The following is a 15002-nucleotide window of genomic DNA, read 5'->3' on the forward strand; positions in this document are numbered from 1 at the left end:
TACATTTTTATAGAATTACTAATTATAAAATGTGGAAAGTTTGGAACTTATTTCTAAACACAATTTGTACTCTAAAAAGTGATCCATCTGATAAATTATGAACTCTGCAATGTTCACGCCAATGTACAATTGTGAAAGTTCATTTTCAACGATGAATGCGATCGCCAAAACAGAGGAATATATTTATAGGCAAATCCAGAGAGTAGAGATAGCTTGTATAATATTTCATCAACCTTCAGAAAATACATACCTAATGTTAAAAAAATATCCAATGATCAATTAATTTACAAAACAAAACGTAATGAATGGAAAAGGTAATTTGTCAATTAAAAGCGATATGACATTTTCTGTAATAGGTAGTTTATATAGTTAAGTTTTTCAAACCCACGATAACTCTGAACTATATTGACCTATATAATACACGTAAAATTGTATTAAGTTTGAACAACTATTTTACTAATACCCCAAAAATACACGTATAATATCGACGTTAATTAAACGCAATTTTACCACCGAAAATATACGAATATACACCAACGTATTTTAAACCTAATATATTGAATTAAACGCAATTTTTCCACCGAAAATATACGAATATACACCGACGTATTTTAAACCTAATATATTCGTACATTCTTACACGTAAATCGATTTAAGTTCGACCAACTATATTATACCAATACCCCAAAAATACACGTATTTATCGACGTCAATTAAACGCAATTTTTCCACCGAAAATATACGAATATACACCGACGTATTTTAAACCTAATATATTCGTACATTCTACATGACCCGGGCTTATTGTACAAACGAATATAATATTAGTATTGGTATGTACAATTTTTTTTAATGTAATCTTGACTGCGACATTTTGGTACGTGTCCCGATAAAGTTTTCCACCCCGGGTCTAAATGGTTCAAATTAATAAGATTATCTAATTTTTAAATGAATTCAATGATTTTTCTATTAATAAAATATTATCAAATACTTATATATTATACCTTTATACCTTTTAATTATAACTAATGTTCAAAAGATTCCATTTATCTACCAATTTAGGAAATATAGATTGACAAACATAATGTAAATTCCTAATAGATTTCTATCTATTTTTAAGGTAAGTAATTTAGTTATTATATATATTATATACCATTTAATCGCTATTGTTGTTTTTTTCCATATCACTGTTACGAATTGTGATTGTTACATAATGTGATATAAGTAATTATTGACCCATATTTATGCAATTATAAACAAATACATTAAAATACAATTTTCAAACTCATCAGAATAATTACTATTTAGGTATCAAATTACTAATTGTTAATAATACTTGTTAAAACTTTGTTATACCTATAAATACTAGCTATATAATCTCGAAAAAAACACTTATGATCCTATTTATACAACTTAATGTACGTGTGAGTATTTTTGTTTCTATTCAACTACATTAATCTGGAGTAGTTCTTTAATCAAGTATTACAAATAACGTTTAAATCTCATTTTTGTAATTTATTTATATTTTTGATTTTCCGTTCGTATTTTTCAGACAATTTAAATTAGTGATATTATTTTCTGTTTGTTTTGGTTTAAAGCCAGCCAATAATATACATACTCCATTATAACCTTGGCATTATATACTTTAAATTTTATGATTTTTATGTATCTTTTCATTATTTTTATTAGTCATCGTGAACTGTAATTATTATTTTTGAATCTTAATTTAAAGTTGTTTTAATTTATTATATTCTATATAATATTTACCATACATTATTTTATGTATACAGGGTGATTCACTAAAAATGCTCACCCCTATTTTTTTTCATTTAATAATAAATTTATTCAAATTCCAATCTTTGACATTATTAAATATACTTTGTACTTATATTTTTAGAGTCCATATTTTTAAAATTTATGAGATTTTTAATTTGTATACTATATACTTAGGGAACGCCCTATGTCGAAGTTTCCTTTATTACTTTTAATTAATTAATGGTTATTTTCTTTTTAAATTGTTAATGTATATAATTAGTAGGTATAAATAGTTATTAATATGGTTATATAAAATATAAATAGATTTTAAAAATTATTTCAAAAAAAAAAAATAAAATAGACGTAATATTGAATCTAGTAGGTATATTATATTTTATCATACTTTTTATAAATTATAAATGCCGATAGATAAATATTTATTACTAAAATACAACCAATTTCCATATTTTCCAAACCCATTATTGTGAATATATTATAATCTATTATGATACACAAAGTTTAATAACTCAATAACTATTCGTTTCAATTTTGATCGTGATACAAAAACATTTTCTAAAAAAATTACCACTAAATAATTTCCAGTAAAAAAGGAGGATAATAATTTGAAAAATAGAAGTTTTTATCTGCACAAGATACTCTGTAAAACTTTAGTAATAAAAAAAGTCTAAAGAATTTGAAAATACGATCTTTTAGTTAGGTGCCAAACACTAAATTTTTAAAAACTGCCTAACTGAAGAATAATTAGGTGGTAATCATGTTTGATGAATCACCCTGTATATGCATGTACCTAATTTTTAGGTGTTGTATATAATTAATGTTGTTGTAAATATTAAAATTATTCCAAAATATTTTCATGTAGCTGATATGTATAAATTATATATACAATAACATAATGATGCAACAATAATTGTCTCGATATAATTTATTGTTATTTGTTTTCAATTCAGTAAACTGCGTAATTCATTTTAAGATACAAAAGTATATTATTATTATTATATAGATTATAGATACACCCATGGCCGGATTTACTTAAAAGGTGCCCCTAGGCTAATAAAATACAAACGCCCCTATTCCTTGGAACATCATTTATTCAATAAGAGTTGAGTGTCCCCCTCCTTATTAATTTACCAATTTTATGATTATACAAAAATGTATAATGATTAAATTAAAAATTTTCAGTCAACAAAACAAATGAACAATAATTGATATTTTCGACTAACCAGTCGAGTTTTTTTACTGTAAACGACACTATAGTTCCAAAGAAATAATTGGTTTAACCACCAATCCCTTTTTCACTGTATTTACTTTTCTCTCACATAATGACTCGCAAAAATTTAAATATGACATTATTATTTCTCTAGTTATATTTTTAAATTTTAAATTTATTTCATATTCCATACGATTTCCACCACCGTGCCCAATAGATAAATGTATTTCATGTAAAATTTTAAATAACTCTTCATTATAAGCATATAATTTTACACAATTACCTTCTGCAGTTACCTACTGGCATAATTAATTTTTCTTCTCCTAATACTGTCATTACGTCATATTTTTCATTAATTTTTAATTGGTTTTCTTCTCTAGCCCTGGATGATACACCTCAATATTTCAGACTCGCACGTTTTATAATGTGATAAAAAAAAAACTTGAAAATATATTTTTTAAATTTATTAAATTGAATTTTATAGGAAAGGTACACCTAAATATAACGGCGTACGTCAGCCATGTACATTAGAATATACATGTTTATGGTCGAAATTAAATATAGGTATATATAGTACCTATAGAAGGTATATCTTATACCTACACAATATTATATGAATTGCGCGCTGGTGCCGAATTACGTGCAACACAAACTGCAGACGTATCATAAAATATTACATATGGCGATGTGCCTACCATTAATATAAATTCGTGTCGGATTGGTTTACATTTTATACAGGTAGTTTCATTAAATAACATTAACATATTTTAGAAATGACAAAATAGTGCGTATTATAATAGTCTTTTATACATAATGTATACTCTCTCTATATATGTGTATATATATTATATAGGTGTATTAAGTGGTGTATATACTATTAATTTATTTTACACACACGCACACATATATATATATATATATATTTTTTTTTTTTATAAATATATAAGCGTCGGTACTATACTGTTATACTATTCACTGTCTATAGTGTCTACCGGGACCTTGTTTTATTCAGGCGCGTATATACGCGGGGCATTGGCCTATTGGAGTATAGATGATGCATACGGATACCGGGAGATATATATACTGGCGGGCCATGTGCGCTCCGCAGCTCCGCGTGTGTATACTTTCCCCTTGTGTTTTTGAAAAAAAAAACGAGAAACGAAGTATAATATATTCTATGTACCTACGTATTAACTTATATATATAATGATACGTGTGTATAATACATATACATATGGGTTGGCGTAACTGTAAATAGGCTTTTTTAAATTTTTTCCCGGTAAAGAACAAATTGACCCTACGCATCTGGTCGCATTCTACAAAAAAAAAACCAACAATAATAAAAGAACAATAATATAATATACTATATATACAATAAACATATACGTAATGTGTTATACGAGCTACATATAGGCAGATCGTTAATAGATCGCAAAACTAAATAATATATACATAAAATATTGCAATTAAAATAAACCGTTAATATTATTAACGATCCGTACATGTGATCAATTGCCCCTTTATCTATCAGACGAATTATTCGAGACGCGAGTAACGTGAAATTATTACGCGCGCGCGATCGTACATATAATGCCTATATCGAATAATAATATTCCCTCGCACCGAAAATGTTAAATTAATAATAACATATATATAAGAGTGTATTGACCTGTCCTATTTTTTGGAACTTAAAGAAGAGCACACGCCACGTTGTACCTTCATAATTTTATTCTTCGTTTTCGAGAGAGAGAGAGAGAGAGAGAAAGAGAGAGAGTTAGATACATATAGTAAGAAGGATGTATAATATATATATATAATATACACATATACAATAAACATATATAAAGAGAGAGAGAGAGTTGTAAATATATAAAATATCGGGTAATTAAACCTATATATGTATACGTAAAAACTATTTTCCACCAAAGTATTATACTTATATGGTGTTAAACTATAAATGTATATCGACAAATAAATAATCACAAGGTTAATAGACATTTTCTCTTCTTTGATTTTCGTAACAGTTCGTTAGCTGAATAGGTTTATTTAATACATATATGTATATATATATTACATTTCAATTGTTATTAATCCACTGCTATAGCTAGTGCTTGCTGTTAAATAGAGAATAATACGTATAATACATAACATTACAAATTACCCATACTAAGTGTATACTACAAATAAATATATTTATTGTATTCATATTAAGTATGTATAATAAATAGTTTAATACTTTAATGTACGACGAGTGATTTTATCGAGTTTCGCACGTGAAGAACGATCGAGAGAGACGGAGACAATAATGGTGAATTTTGCGTACGTTGTCCTCTTGAGGTGGTTTATTTATATCTTTATATTGTGTTCTTTTAAAGTATGCATTAAGATATATGCTTCAGTTGTAAACATATATTGAAACGATTTACATATTATATTCAGTTATCAGAGAGAGTTCGGAGATGTTCTCTTTTTTTTTCATCCAATACATTACCGACAATAAAGAAAGTCTTCGGTTTCCATTCAAATAATCGAATTTCGTGTCTAGTATAACGTATTTTCTTATGAACATTTCACCGTTATTCTCCCCGCAGTAGGTAGACGTACTCCACTATTATATTATATTCCGGTACACGCGTGGAGTCTGAAACACGTGTATTAGTAAGATTATAAACTATTTAAAATATGCGTTATTCCATAATTTAATGGAAAAAAGTTTTAAATCAAATATATACATTTAGGGTGACCATATAGTTATGAAAAAAAAAAACAAAACCGGACAAACGATTTAGGTTTAACTCTAAAAAATAAAAACCTCCAATAATAGTACACGGTGATTTTTATATTTTTATATTATGGAGATAATGTTTTCTTGTTACACATATATATATATATGTATATGGTAAAGTCCCTTATTGTAGGGGTTAATAATATTACACCTATTAGTATAGGTCTCATCACGCTTGTTGCTGACAACTGTTCGTATAATAGTCACTCGACGCTCATTATTATACACAAAAAATGTTGTTTTTTAACTATTAACTTTGAATTCAATAATTATTCAATATATAAAAGAGTAACAATATTTTTTATTTTTTTTTCATGCACAGGTGTGCGTACATACCCGCACGGCCACACGTATGCGTTTTCTTTTACACATACCCATATGTATATAATAATATAATGGAGATAACGGGACTATCTACTAAAACGGGACAAAATGCGTCTCGTTCGAAGTCGTCGAGGCAAGGGGACATGATGCTCAAAAAAGAGACAATCCCGTCTTAAACAGGACGTGTATGGGCGTATGGTAACCCTACCCACCCTAGACGTTTTATACGTTATATTATTGTTTATTATACTCATAGTAATTATAAAAAAATTACAGTAGTGTATCTGTTTATTTTATAACATATAATGATTTTATTGTGATGTATATTATGACAAAATCGATCGTCATAATTACATAGTAAATTCATACAGATATTTGTTAAATTATTTAAAATGCAATATTAGTTTTCATTTGACCTCGTGAAACAACTACTAATGATAAAATGTCAATTTTCTGCTTGTTTTTCAATGTTAAATCGTTAAATATTGTTTATGCATCTAATGTTTCATAAGAAACCCGTGTATAACGCTCTCAATAAAAAGGCGCGCGTGTGTGTGTGTGTTTATGTGTATATATGTGTGTGTAGTGTGTATACTCTATATGTATAGATAGATCCCTATACTATGTAAACATCCAACTTAATTTCGTTTGCTGATCATTTTAATGAATAAACACAATTACGTTTTAATTATTCTGTTCGTGAATTATAATTGTAATAACTATAATAGCTATAATAGTATTATACACTTATATAATAATGTTGCATAGTGCATTTATACTAAAGACTAAAGTGTATAGGTATAACCAAACTACCTAATAATATAATAAGCAGTAAACGGTCAAATACCCCATGGCGATTTAAAATACGCGCAATAGAAGTATACGGTAGGTACACGCGGCGATATCACACAACTGTATTGATCCCTGCTTGAATTTGTCGATTTAGACACATATTTTTCATGTGCTCAAAGTATATAAATCATCCAAATCACCTACCGTTTGGCTTCCATTTCTTTTATTTTTATTTTCAGTACGACTAGGTACCTACTCAACAATAATGCGTGGTCCGGGACGACACAATGCGACGCTTACAAAGCAGGTTAGCGTTCGACGTCTATATGCATATAATACGTAGTAGCAGCTGTATACCATCCATATCTGTGTTAATGTATCATTTTCTTTTTTATCTGAAACTAACGGAACAGGTCATTGGAGTTCCGGGGAGAAAGTACTATAAGTTATAACTGTAAACACGGCGATCCGAAAAATCCCCTAAAACTGATACATTTTCGGCGTTTTACGTTTTTCATAACCAGTAGCCGAGCGCAGCGTGTAACGGGACAGGTTTGAAATGGGTCCGAAACCGTATTATAACGGTCTTGTGACGTAAAATTTGTGGATATTACTGTAATTTTTTTTGATACCCCGCACGGCCACGACGGCTACCGTTTCATATACCCATTATACACATATATTGTATACGCCTTTCTCCAGAGACCAAAAAAGAGAATATTACAATAAATGTATACACATATGCCGGAGAAGAGAAACGAAAAGAAGAGAAAATCATGGGGGGGGAGAGGAAAAAATCCGCCACAAAGAGAAAAAGGCGGAACCGCGCGCGAGAAAAGGCGTGATTGAAGAGAATAGGAAAAAATAATGGTGGGGGCCTTCAGGACAGAAGAACTGGAAAAAATGGGTGGAGTATGAGGAGGGGGAGTAAGGAGAAAAAAGAAATACTTTTCGAACGCGCGCACATTATTACTATTATTATTATTATATAGCAATAGGCGATATATGTGTTATCATCTGTACGCGGTCGAGTTTAGGGGTCAAGGCCGCCCGTTAGGTGTTCTCTCTCGTCGGATACCGTGCCGCGAACAGTTAACATATATATACATATATGTATACAGGGTGATTCACCGGGCGTCACCCCATTTTTTCCTTTAATAATGAATTTATTCAATATTTTAGAATTTTTGGAATTTTAAGTATACTTATTATTTAAAGACCATATTTCAATTACTTGAATTATTTATGCCATCTAAAGAATATTCTTGAACTATGCTAAATTATTTTTTCTAAGGGACTATCCTTTTCATTGTAAACTGCTGAACAGAGACCTGTTATTTTAATACAATTTTTAATTAGCATAGTTTCTAAGTTATTAAACTTTAAGTATTATAAGGATAATAATCCATAATAATTATGGGTTTAAATAAATTGAGGCTACCTATATGATGATTTTAAAATTATTAATAACGTATTAGTCTTTAATAATTTATAAAATTTGTCTAATCATCATATTATTAAGTACTATATAAACTAAATATACATTACAACAATTTTATAACTGCTATAAAAGCATTATTAAGGGTCATTATTATTTTGCATGAAGTTGAACAACTAGAAAAATTACTCGTAAATGTTGATTCGAATGAATCAACATCTTCAAAAAAATCACCTGTATAATTTTAATATCAACAATATTTACATTATTTACAGAAACATAAATTTTGATTCTCGTTTGTATGAAATAAGTAAGTTAAAAGTTTCACCACACAATGCGTTCTTATTAAATGGTTTACGGTATACCAACTCAAAGTACACTATATATGTAAATGTGGTTTTCGAAATAACATACAATTTTAAAAACTATAAGAACTGCATTATTAAAGAATAAAAAGGGGGCATCATACAATGTTTGATCACCATAAGGATATAACGTGTCAGGGGAGATTGGTGTGACTGGCGTGACTGGTGTGAGGCTAAAGTCCATACCGCCTAAAATTATTTGAAGATCACTCAAATTATTTTGGGTAAATGCGCTTAGTAAAATTGTCAACTTTATTTTTTCTACATCTAATGTAAATGTATATTATAATGTGCAATATTAAAAGTACCAATTACGTTTAAATCGTTTAATATAAATTACCTATCTCAAAAAATATTTAATATACCCGTAGTGGCTGTAGTGCAAAAACATGTGTGTGGGTGATGACTTGATGACTATAGTGGCCCCGTACCTAGTTTTGTGATTAAAAAAATGTCAACTCTCCAGCTCTCATCCTTTCCCTAACCCTCGAAAAACTTTAAATTAAAGGCCTAGTAACGTCCACATATATATATATATATATGTGTGTGTGTGTGCGTATTATACTATTATATATTTATATGCAGGCGAGTAAGGCGACTTGCAGGTGCGAATCACTCTGTATAATATATCACGCACGTGATCTCAAAACGCACACACAAAAACGCGTATTTTATAACGACGTGTTCTAAAAAGAGCCCGCGGTAATATCATATATATATATATATATTATATAGGTACGCTGCACTATATTTTATTCGGACCGGCCGACTGATCTCATTTATCTCGCGGCAGACGCGCGCGCGAAGAAAGATAAAAACGGTGGCGGCGGCGGCGTCGGTGGAGGCGGCGGCGGTGACGGCTAAAACGACGGCGACGATGATGGCTCTGCGATGAGTACGAGTTCAGTTCAACTACATCTACCCGTCGGCGCACACGTGTTCCAGCCATTGAACATTGCGGGATTCAATTTTATAATTTCAAACAATTTTTTCAAATTATTTTTTTCCCGCCAATATTGACGAGACGCTCATAACATCATTTTCACATATTATTTTCATTGATTATACAATATTATAATTATATATACCTACACGATGTGCAGCAGTATAGGAAATAGCGTGTCGTTGTGCTCGAAAATCGACCGGTAACAATAATTATTATAATATTCATTTATATACAATTATCATTAATCACTATAAAATATAATATACTGACCTCTAATATATTAACAATCATATTAAATTATCTGAAAATCGATTTAGGAATTTAGGACGTGTCACGTACAATATTATACGACATGCGCATTGTCCACATTTGATGATATAGCATGTATACACATATATAAATATTGGAGTTTGACGTGTAGGACAGCGATTATCGAAACATAATCGTATTTTAATCGACAAAATATAATCGATTCTAATTCATAGTTAAAGGGTCCATTTATATGTCGTAGATATGTACATCGACGGACAATTTTTTTTCTGTTTCTATACTTTTACTACATATTTAATTTCCGTTTAATGTAGATAATCGCAATTAGCCTGCTATAGATCTATAGTAGGTAGATACATCGTATCTGTACCTATTTGTATACATTATACGTATTATTGTAGCGGATTATATCGTTATAATTATTTAATTAGGTATATTACAGACCGTCTGTTTTGCGGTGGTATTAAAAACATAAATGATATATCAAATTGATAAAAATTATTTTCTGTCTTTTTTCGTTTCCGTAATGTTAACATTGTTTGATTCATTTTTTTTTTTTAGAACGAAGAACCACCGAAGCTGCCAGCCTGGATTAGACGGTTCTAACAGCCGACCTAGACCTATAACGGCTGTTCAAAATTGAAGGAATAGCGCTTTTCAAAATCAAATCGACCTGCACATTATGCAATACGCGGATTTCCGTCACATCGGTAAGTCAAAATAATTTATTGACGATTTTTACTTCTAAAAACACTATTCCATCCACTTGAACGTATTTTAGTATTTATATTATTTTCATAAGGAATAAACTCGGTTTATACAGCCGTACAGGTTAAATAACATATTTTGATTCGCCACCACATTTATAAAATTGTTGGGTGAAATTAAAATTAATTTAAAACCAAAATTAATCAATGTAGTTGATAATAAAATGTATTTGTTAATAGTTGTTACCATTCCATAGATTAGGTTAGGTATCAATGTGTATTTTTGTATAATTAATTCTCACCTAATGGGATAGACAAAGATTTTTAGTCCTCGATTGAAAATAGGTGTTATGATGCTTTGAACCGCATTATGCCTTTTATCTTTAAGATTTTTTTTTATTTTTGTTTCCAGATGAAATTTTTTTCATAATAATTATATATTATATTACATATAAATTAATTATAACGCATTTATTTTAACTGAACTCTAAAAAAATAAATAACATTCAAAAAAACAATTTTAATAATAACAGTTTAATGTTATTTAGTGTATGCACATTTAATATTTTTATATTGAAAATTAAATTCATCGAATTAAAACCTAATTAGTCGACTAACCACAATTAACAACCAATCTATAGTATTTTCAATCAAAAATTATTTCTTATATTCTAAAATGTATGAAGCCCCTAACCTAAACCATATGAACGTTAAACTTCTTTTATTAGTTTCTGTTGTTTCTATAAACTAAGGAGAGTAAATTATTTAATTTTACTAGTAAACGTTTAGCAAAAAACAATGTTTTTACCATATTCTTATAATATACAATTTATAATTAGACCTTAGAAAAAACTATTATTATGGTGATAATTATTTTTAAAATTTTAAAATAAATGAAATTTTCATAATCGAATATATTACGATTATATGTTTCAGGAACTAAAATGAAGACTTCGACCGATATAACCATCAACAGGCCGAAACCATTGTTTCCAAAACCTAGTTGCTAAATAACCATGATTTATTATATTAATAAATCTAATGTATATAATTAAATATAAGCACTTTTCTTCCCTTGGTAGTTCGAAATGAAAGTTTCAAGAACAACCCCTACTACGTTTCAGTTAGGCAAACAAACTAACTTTTTGTATTTTTTACTCGGTACCTGAAATAAGTTTGCCTTTCGTACGGGGTTGATTGAAATCTTACTTATATTGTGCTACTATTACTATCTTTCATTACATTTTGTCTGTAATTATTTTTATATTTATTTAAATACATTTTCATATATATGTATATTATGTCATTGATGTATAAGAAATATAATAATAATTAATAATCATCTTTTAAATATATTATATTGTAAACCAATATAAAATAGATTTTATACAAACTATGTTTAAAAAAATAAATATTATTATGTTTAATTGATTAATACATATTTGTATAATATATATATTTAAAATGAAATTTTTTAATAAAACTCATGTATGTAACAATTTAATGTTTTAACTATGTATATGATATGATTAGATTTAAGACCTGAGTGTTGAAATTCAAAACAATAAATTTAGGTAGTCAGATTTTCCGCAATTTTATCATATTAAATAGCCTTTTGAATAACCTTTGGTATATTTTTAATAATTTTATATAGTTGGGTACTTCTACATATATTATATATGTATTATTCTAATTTCAACATTTTGTTAAAATGTTAAACATGAAACTAACTGACCAGTAAAAATTCATTGCGATTCATTAACTTCAGAAAAATTTTACTGTACCTAGTATCGAAAATTAAAATTGAATTCATATTTAATGTAATAATAATATATATGTACGGTTATTATTGTATTAATAATAATAACAAAATGTGTTTCTAATTTCTTTTTTCATTTCAAGTATAAATATAAAGGATATAATATAGTGGGTACATACATTTTTTTTTAATCGACTATAAATGATGAATATAATCAGGCTAACCTCACGATCATAGATTTCCGCGATTGTATAATTGTGTCAATGGATGAAATATGTTTGAAGTTGGTATGTTTTGTGGGACAAACCCGTCGGAAAGTTACCTTATAGCATTGATTATAAATACTAGTATACTAGTATAATCAATGCTTATAGGTATGTTTCCAATCTTGTTTTGACATACTTATGACCATATGTAAAACAGCATTTTAAAAGTAATCTAAATAATTTCACACTCTACTTCCGGCTTCCGCTCACAAATATTGCATATTTCTTCTATATTGTTTATTATTACATATAATATATTTCCCATTTCCCGTAAGATTAACATAAAAAATATTATGCGTTTTAACACGAAATATTTCTTATTCACTAAGTGACAATTGAGTCGCCTAGTATTTATATATCAGCTAAAAAAATACACGAACCTTGGATTGAACCATTGAGTACCTATATTACACAATTATCAACAAACTGAATAAAATAATTTACTTCGATATAACCATAGGCTATAGCCCATGAGTAACATAAGTTAGTATAAGTAATAGTAAGTATTACATTGTGCTAATTTATAGTAAAATAACACTACATTTTTCAGCTTTCCAATGTTGTAGATATAGGTATTCATAATATCAACGAAAAACACGAGTGGAGTCGAACTGTAATTAAGAATGTACGTAAAAACGAAAAGAAAATACATTCGGTATAAATGGTAATAAATGATAATGGACACACGTATGTCACTTATTATTATAATATAATATAAATTAGTATTGGTTTAGTAATTTAGTTGATTAGTTACAGTTTACACGATTCTACATAATGTACAATAATGGGCATAAATACGATAATACTATATAGTATATATAATATACCTACTACATTTTTATCAGATATCCTAATTTTCACTAAGCGATTTCATTCTGATCTTTAATTCTGATTTATTTTATTTAGCCCTGGAGACTGGTATTTATACGCCCCTTCCCTCCTCTCACAAAAATATATACGTGACTGTAGCTACACTAAATGTATTCACTACAGGGTTATTAATTAATAATCTAGATAATATCAAATGTGTTGTAATATGTTGACATAAGTAAAATGCAATATTTCAATGGGCATTTAGGTAAGTACTATGTACAATACAAAAACATTAAGTTTATAGATTTTGGCCGGCATTAGAATATTAGATAGAGATGAATTTTAGAAATGATGGCTAACCGCGAGATATAGATTGATTATTATATTTTATCCCATAACAGAGCAGGCCACAATCTAATGAAATAAAAAGGTTAAGTATGATAAGTGATTAATCAAACATAAAGTTAATAACTTACAATTGAATTATACAAATAAAAACTCAAAAGAATAACAAAGTTCCTGGTTTGTAACTTTGCAAGTCACATAAGACGTGTCAAGGGAATTTATAATAAATAGTTGTTAGAGGAAAAGAGAAAATAATAAGGAAAATTAGTTATTGTTTGGTGAGAGACAACTTAAACATTTTTAATCAATATATAGCTTGTCTTCAATCTGAAATGAAAAAATAGACTCAATGTTTTTCGGACAATAGTTTGCCACGAAGGGGACAGTCAATTTTGAGGATTTATGAAGTAAAACTATTGTGACAGGTAATAAATATTATTGATATTAATTCACCGTATGATAGATGAACACACCGACTCTGCGCACGTATAGATTCCGGGACACGGATGTAGGATGATATCTGGTGAAAAGAGCGGCAAACCCGTTAACCTAACTAAAAAATTTGCGCGCGTTTAAATATTTCAACAATCATCAACAACAATAATAATAATCATTATATTATTGTATCATTCAGTAAGTACCTATTCAAATAATCAAATGTATGCACTACTCAGTGTAATTGGCGCGTATAATAGAAGACAACGACCGTTGTACGTTGTTCACCCAAAAAGAAAAATTGCAAAAATAACGAATAACTATATACCTAATTAAAAATTTTAAATGAATTATCAATTAATTACTATATTACCTTTACTGTATTTTGAACTTTTATCAGCATAATTTATTAAACAAAACATTGTCTCTGCTGATTTGGCCGTAGATATAGGTGAATATGTCTTACATGTTTTATTTATATGTTTAATTAATAATTCAAATACGTAATCCTACAACTTACTACTTAGTACTTACCACCAGTGCTCGAACTGGAAAAAAAATAGAAGGGACTAGAATGTCCATGTTTAATTAAATACCTACTGTTTTTTATAATTAATTTACCAAATATACATCATAAACATCTTAAAAACTCTTCTAAAAACAAAATCTAGAATCACAGAATAGATTTAATCTATTCGGTGGTTGAATGATTCATTTTTATGTGAATAAATTTTATATCACACGACTGTAGTTATCTCTTCTCGCTAGCCACCC

The 15002-nt window shown here is 28.4% G+C and overlaps 1 long non-coding RNA gene across 1 annotated transcript; it reads left to right on the forward strand.

Annotated features, from left to right (window-relative positions):
- Positions 1–9479: 9479 nt before the first annotated feature.
- Positions 9480–12110, forward strand: LOC132922822 (uncharacterized). Its single transcript, XR_009661060.1, has 3 exons — positions 9480–9832; positions 10465–10613; positions 11547–12110. It is a non-coding gene; the product is annotated as an uncharacterized LOC132922822 (long non-coding RNA).
- The last annotated feature ends 2892 nt before the right edge of the window (positions 12111–15002 follow it).

Source organism: Rhopalosiphum padi, chromosome 2 (genome assembly GCF_020882245.1).
Source record: "Rhopalosiphum padi isolate XX-2018 chromosome 2, ASM2088224v1, whole genome shotgun sequence".
Lineage (NCBI taxonomy): Eukaryota > Metazoa > Arthropoda > Insecta > Hemiptera > Aphididae > Rhopalosiphum > Rhopalosiphum padi.